This window comes from Physeter macrocephalus, chromosome 8, assembly GCF_002837175.3.
Source record: "Physeter macrocephalus isolate SW-GA chromosome 8, ASM283717v5, whole genome shotgun sequence".
In the NCBI taxonomy this organism is placed as follows: Eukaryota; Metazoa; Chordata; class Mammalia; order Artiodactyla; family Physeteridae; genus Physeter; species Physeter macrocephalus.
Genome location: NC_041221.1, coordinates 130238256 through 130244352, shown reverse-complemented (window position 1 = coordinate 130244352; position 6097 = coordinate 130238256). Strand labels below are relative to the sequence as shown.

Here is a 6097-nt window from a genome sequence, read left to right as displayed (position 1 = left end):
TGAAGAGATTATAGTTGAAAACTTCACTAATATGGGAAAGGAAATAGTTAATCAAGTCCAGGAAGCACAGAGAGTCCCATACAGGATAAATCCAAGGAGAAACATGCCAAGACACATATTAATCAAACTATCAAAAATTAAATACAAAGAAAAATATTAAAAGCAGCAAGGGAAAGGCAAAAATAACATGCAAGGGAATCCCCATAAGGTTAACAACTGATCTTTCAGCAGAAACTCTGCAAGCCAGAGGGGAGAGGCAGGACATTTTAAAGTGATGAAAGGGAAAAGCCTAAAACCAAGATTACTCTACCAGGCAAGGATCTCATTCAGACTCAACAGAGAAATTAAAACCTATACAGACAAGCAAAAGCTAAGAGAATTCAGCAACATGAAACCAGCTTTACAACAAATCTAAAGGAACTTTTCTAGACAGGAAACACAAGAGAAGAAAAAGACCTACAATAACAAACCCAAAACAATTAAGAAAATGGTAATAGGAACATACATATTGATAACTACCTTAAACGTAAATGGATTACATGCTCCAACCAAAAGACACAGACTGGCTGAATGGATACAAAAGCAAGACCCATATATATGCTGTCTACAAGACACCCACTTCAGACCTAGGGACAGATACAGACTGAAAGTGAGAGGATGGAAAAAGATATTCCATTGAAAAGGAAATCAAAAGAAAGCTGGTGTATCAATGCTCATATCAGACAAAATAGACTTTAAAATAAAGACTATTACAAGAGACAAAGAAGGACACTACATAATGATCAAGGGATCAATCCAAAAAGAAGATATAACAATTGTAAATATTTATGCACCCAACATAGGAGCATTTCAATACATAAGGCAAATGCTAACAACCATAAAAGGGGAAACCCACAGTAACACAGTAATAGTAGGGGACTTTAACACCCCACTTTCACCCCACAGATCATCCAAAATGAAAATAAATAAGGAAATACAAGCTTTAAATGACATATTAAACAAGATGGACTTAATTGATATTTATAGGACATTCCATCCAAAAACAACAGAATACACTTTCTTCTCAAGTGCTTATGGAACATTCTCCAGGATAGATCATATCATTAGTCACAAATCAAGCCTTGGTAAATTGAAGAAAATTGAAATTGTATTAAGTATCTTTTCCGACCACAACACTATGAGACTAGATATCAGTTACTGGAAATAATCTATAAAAAATACAAACACATGGAGTCTAAACAATACACTACTAAATAGCCAAGAGATCACTGAAGAAGTCAAAGAGGAAATCAGAAAGTACCTAGAAACAAATGACAATGAGAACACGATGACCCAAAACCTATGGGATGTAGCAAAAGCAGTTCTAAGAGGGAAGTTTATAACAATACAATCCTACATCAAGAAACAAGAAAAATCTCAAACAAACAACCTAACCTGACACCTGAAGCAATTAGAGGAAGAAGAACAAAAAAAGCCCAAAGTTAGCAGAAGGAAAGAAATCATAAAGATCATATCAGAAATAAATGAAAAAGAAATAAAGGAAACAGTAGTAAAGATCAATAAAATTAAAAGCTGGTTCTTTGAGAAGATAAACAAAATTGTTAAACCATTAGACACAGTCATCAAGAAAAAAAGGGAGAAGACTCAAATCAATAGAATTAGAAATGAAAAAGAAGAAGTAACAACTAACATTGCAGAAATACAAAGGATCATGAGAGATTACTACAAGCAACTTTATGCCAATAAAATGGACAACCTGGAAGAAATGGACAAATTCTTAGAAATGCACAAGCTGCCGAGACTGAACCAGGAAGAAATAGAAAATATGAACAGACCAATCACAAGCACTGAAATTGAAACTGTGATTAAAAATCTTCCAACAAACAAAAGCCCAGGACCAGATGGCTTCACAGGCGAATTCTATCAAACATTTAGAGAAGAGCTAACACCTATCCTTCTCAAACTCTTCCAAAAGATAGCAGAGGGAGGAACACTCCCAAACTCATTCTATGAGGCCACCATCACCCTGATACCAAAACGAGACAAAGGCGTCACAAAGAAAGAAAACTACAGGCCACTATCACTGATGAACATAGATGCAAAAATCCTCAACAAAATACTAGCAAACAGAATCCAACAGCACATTAAAAGGATCATACACCATGATCAAGTGGGGTTTATCCGAGGAATGCAAAGATTCTTCGATATACACAAATCAATCAATGTGATACAGCATATTAACAAATTGAAGGAGAAAAACCATATGATCATCTCAACAAATGCAGAGAAAACTTTTGACAAAATTCAACACCCGTTTAGGATAAAAACCCTCTAGAAAGTAGGTGTAGAGGGAACTTACCTCAACATAGTAAAGGCCATATAGGACAAACCCACAGCCAACATCATTCTCAATGGTGAAAAACTGAAAGTATTTCCTCTAAGATCAGGGACAAGACAAGGTTATCCACTCTCACCACTATTATTCAACACAGTTTTGGAAGTGTTAGCCACAGCAATCAGAGAAGAAAAAGAAATAAAAGGAATCCAAATCAGAAAAGAAGAAGTAAACTGTCACTCTTTGCAGATGACATGATACTCTACATAGAGAATCCTAAAGATGCTAGCAGAAAACTACTAGAGAGAAGCAATGAATTGGTAAAGTAGCAGGATACAAAATTAATGCACAGAAATCTCTTGCATGCCTATACAATAATGATGAAAAATCTGAAAGAGGAATTAAGGAAACACTCCCATTTACCATTTCAACAAAAAGAATAAAATACCTAGGAATAAACCTACCTAGGAGACAAAAGACGTATATGCAGAAAACTATAAGACACTGATGGAAGAAATTAAAGATGATACAAGCAGATGGAGAGATATACCGTGTTCTTGGGTTGGAAGAATCAACATTGTGAAAATGACTATACTACCCAAAGCAATCTACAGTTTCCATGCAATCCCTATCAAACTTTTAATGGTTTTTTTCACAGAACTAGAACAAAAAATTTCATAATTTGTATGGAAATACAAAAGACCCCAAATAGCCAAAGCAATCTTGAGAAAGAAAAATGGAGCTGGAGGAATAAGGCTCCCTTACTTCAGGCTATATTACAAAGCTACAGTAATCAAGACAGTTTGGTACTGGCACAAAAACAGAAATATAGGTCAATGGAACAGGATAGAAAGCCCAGAGATAAACCCACGCACATATTGTCGCCTTATTTCTGATAAAAGAGGCAAGAATATACAATGGAGAAAAGACAGCCTCTTCAGTAAGTGGTGCTGGGTAAACTGGACAGCTACATGTTAAAAAATGAAATTATAACACTCCCTAACACCATACACAAAAATAAACTCAAAATGGATTAAAGACCTGAATGTAAGGCCGGACACTATCAAACTCTTAGAGGAAAACATAGGCAGAACACTCTATGACATATATCACAGCAAGATCCTTTTTGACCCATCTCCTACAGAAATGGAAATAAAAACAAAAATAAACAAATGCGACCTAATGAAACTTAAAATCTTTTGCACATCGATGGAAACTATAAACAAGTCAAAAAGACAACCCTCAGAATGGGAGAAAATATTTACAAAAGAAGCAACTGACAAAGGATTAATTTCCAAAATATAAAAGCAGCTCATGCAGCTCAATATCAAAACAAACAATCCAAAAATGGGCAGAAGACCTAAACAGACATTTCTCCAAAGAAGATATACGGATTGCCCACAAACACATGCAAGGATGCTCAACATCACTACTCATTAGAGAAATGCAAATCAAAACTACAATGAACTATCACCTCACACTGGTCAGAATGGCCATCATCAAAAAATCTACAAACAAAAAATGCTGGAGAGGGTGTGGAAAAAAGGGAACCCTCTTGCACTGTTGGTGGGAATGTAAATTGATACAGCCACTATGGAGAACAGTATGGAGGCTCCTTAACAAACTAAAAATAGAACTACCACATGACCCAGCGTCCATCAACAGATGAATGGATAAAGAAGATATGGCACATATATACAATGCAGTATTACTCAGCCATAAAAATAAACGAAATTGAGTTATTTGCAGTGAGGTGGATGCACCTAGAGACTGTCATACAGAGTGAAGTCAGAAGGAGAAAAACAAATGCCATATGCTAACACATATATATATATAGAATCTGGAAAAAAAAAGAAAATGTTTCTGAAGAACCTAGGGGAAGGACAGGAATAAAGACACAGACGTAGAGAATGAACTTGAGGACACGGGGAGAGGGAGGGTAAGCTGGGAGTAAGTGAGAGAGTAGCATGGACATATATACACTTCCAAATGTAAAATAGGTAGCTAGTGGGAAGCAGCTGCATAGCACAGGGAGATCAGCTCGGTGCTTTGTGTCCCCCTAGAGGTGTGGGATAGGGAGGGTGGGAGGGAGTGGCAAGAGGGAGGGGATATGGCGAGATATGTATATGTATAACTGATTCACTTTGTTATAAAACAGAAACTACCACACCATTGTAAAGCAATTATACTTCAATAAAGATGTTAAAAAAAAATAAGACTAGAGAAAGCAACTGTAGACCTAGAAACTGGGAGAAAGAAAGAGAATCACTGCTATTTGCAGATTGTATAAATATACAAATGGAGAGCCCAAAAGAATCATTGGGAAACCTATTATGAACAATAAGAAATTTAGTCAAGTGGTCGGTTATATCAATACATAAGAATCAATTGCCATCACATATACAAACGAGAACCAGTTATAAGATATAATGCAAGATAAATTCCATTTATGATAACAAAATATATGTAATAAATAAATTTTCAACATATATACAGGAAAATTATACTCTTGAATAAAAATAGACTTGAGGGCTTCCCTGGTGGCGCAGTGGTTGAGAGTCCGCCTGCTGATGCAGGGGACACAGGTTCATGCCCAGGTCCGGGAAGATCCCACATGCTGTGGAGCTGCTGGGCCCGTGAGCCATGGCCGCTGAGCCTGCGCGTCCAGAGCCTGTGCTCCGCAACAGGAGGGGCCACAACAGTGAGAGGCCCGCATACCGCAAAAAAAAAAAAAAAAGACTTGAACAAATTATTAAAAATACCATGTTAGATAAGGGGATACAACGTTATACAGATGTCAACTTACCCTAAGTTAATTTATAAATTTTATGCAATTGCAATAAAATTTCTGTAAAGTATTTTTCTAGAGCTGTACCAATCCCTATTCCACAAATACTAGTTATTTCCAAGGATGGAGGTGCCAGCCCCTAGAGCAGAGAGCTGAGGAGCAGTGTGGAAGGAGCTGGGTTTACTCAGTGCACGAGGTGCTTCATGGCTTTCGTAGCTCTCATTATAGTTACTGCTGTCCCAGCTCCCTCTTTTGAACCCTGAGCTGCTGAGGAACCAGCACGTTGGAAGCTTGTTTGGTTAATTGTACTGTGCTGATGTGCTGCTGCCCTATAACATGTATCTTCAATTGGTCTCCACTTGGGCTTTTGACTCATTACAGAGATGGCAGTCAGAAAGTGTAATTTGGGCAGGACAATCTTTTCAGTGCCTCCTCAGTTTCCTTTCTAATATTGCCTCCCCTTCCTGGCTCCATAAGAATGCTAGACAAGAGTGTTAAGGTATGAAAGACAATATCATTTGTTTAAAAAGTGATGGTGCTGAGTGGTCTTTTTGGTTGTGATTATGAGTTGTCCCAAGTTTGGTGTTTGATCTTCTTTTCTTCAATTGCTAGAATGGATTTTCAGCTTATTCTCAACATTAGGCTTTTTATTACTAAATTGGTCATTTATAATGAATTGTAGATACTTTTTATTAGTTATGAAACCACAATATGTTTCAGCTTTTCCCCTCTCTGCTTCCTACTGGGTCTTTTCCTGCTTCTTGACCATGCCCTGTACTTTTTTGCCACCCTGTCTTTTCTCAAGGCATTCTCTCTTCCTGGTGCACCCTCCTTCCCTTATTGCTGTCTAAAAGCCTTCCCATTCTTCAGTGCTATTTACAAAGTGCTTTAAAAAAAAACCACTTTTTCTTATGTTTTCAGTTGAATGTGAATATATTGTTATTTATCAAGGCAAAATCACCCCTTTATTTCTC

General features: G+C 37.0%; 1 protein-coding gene across 1 annotated transcript in view; it reads left to right on the top strand.

The window, feature by feature from the left end:
- Positions 1 to 6097, top strand: part of FSTL4 (follistatin like 4) — a 630434-nt gene that overhangs the window by 238675 nt on the left and 385662 nt on the right. The gene's annotated exons all lie outside the window — the stretch shown is intronic.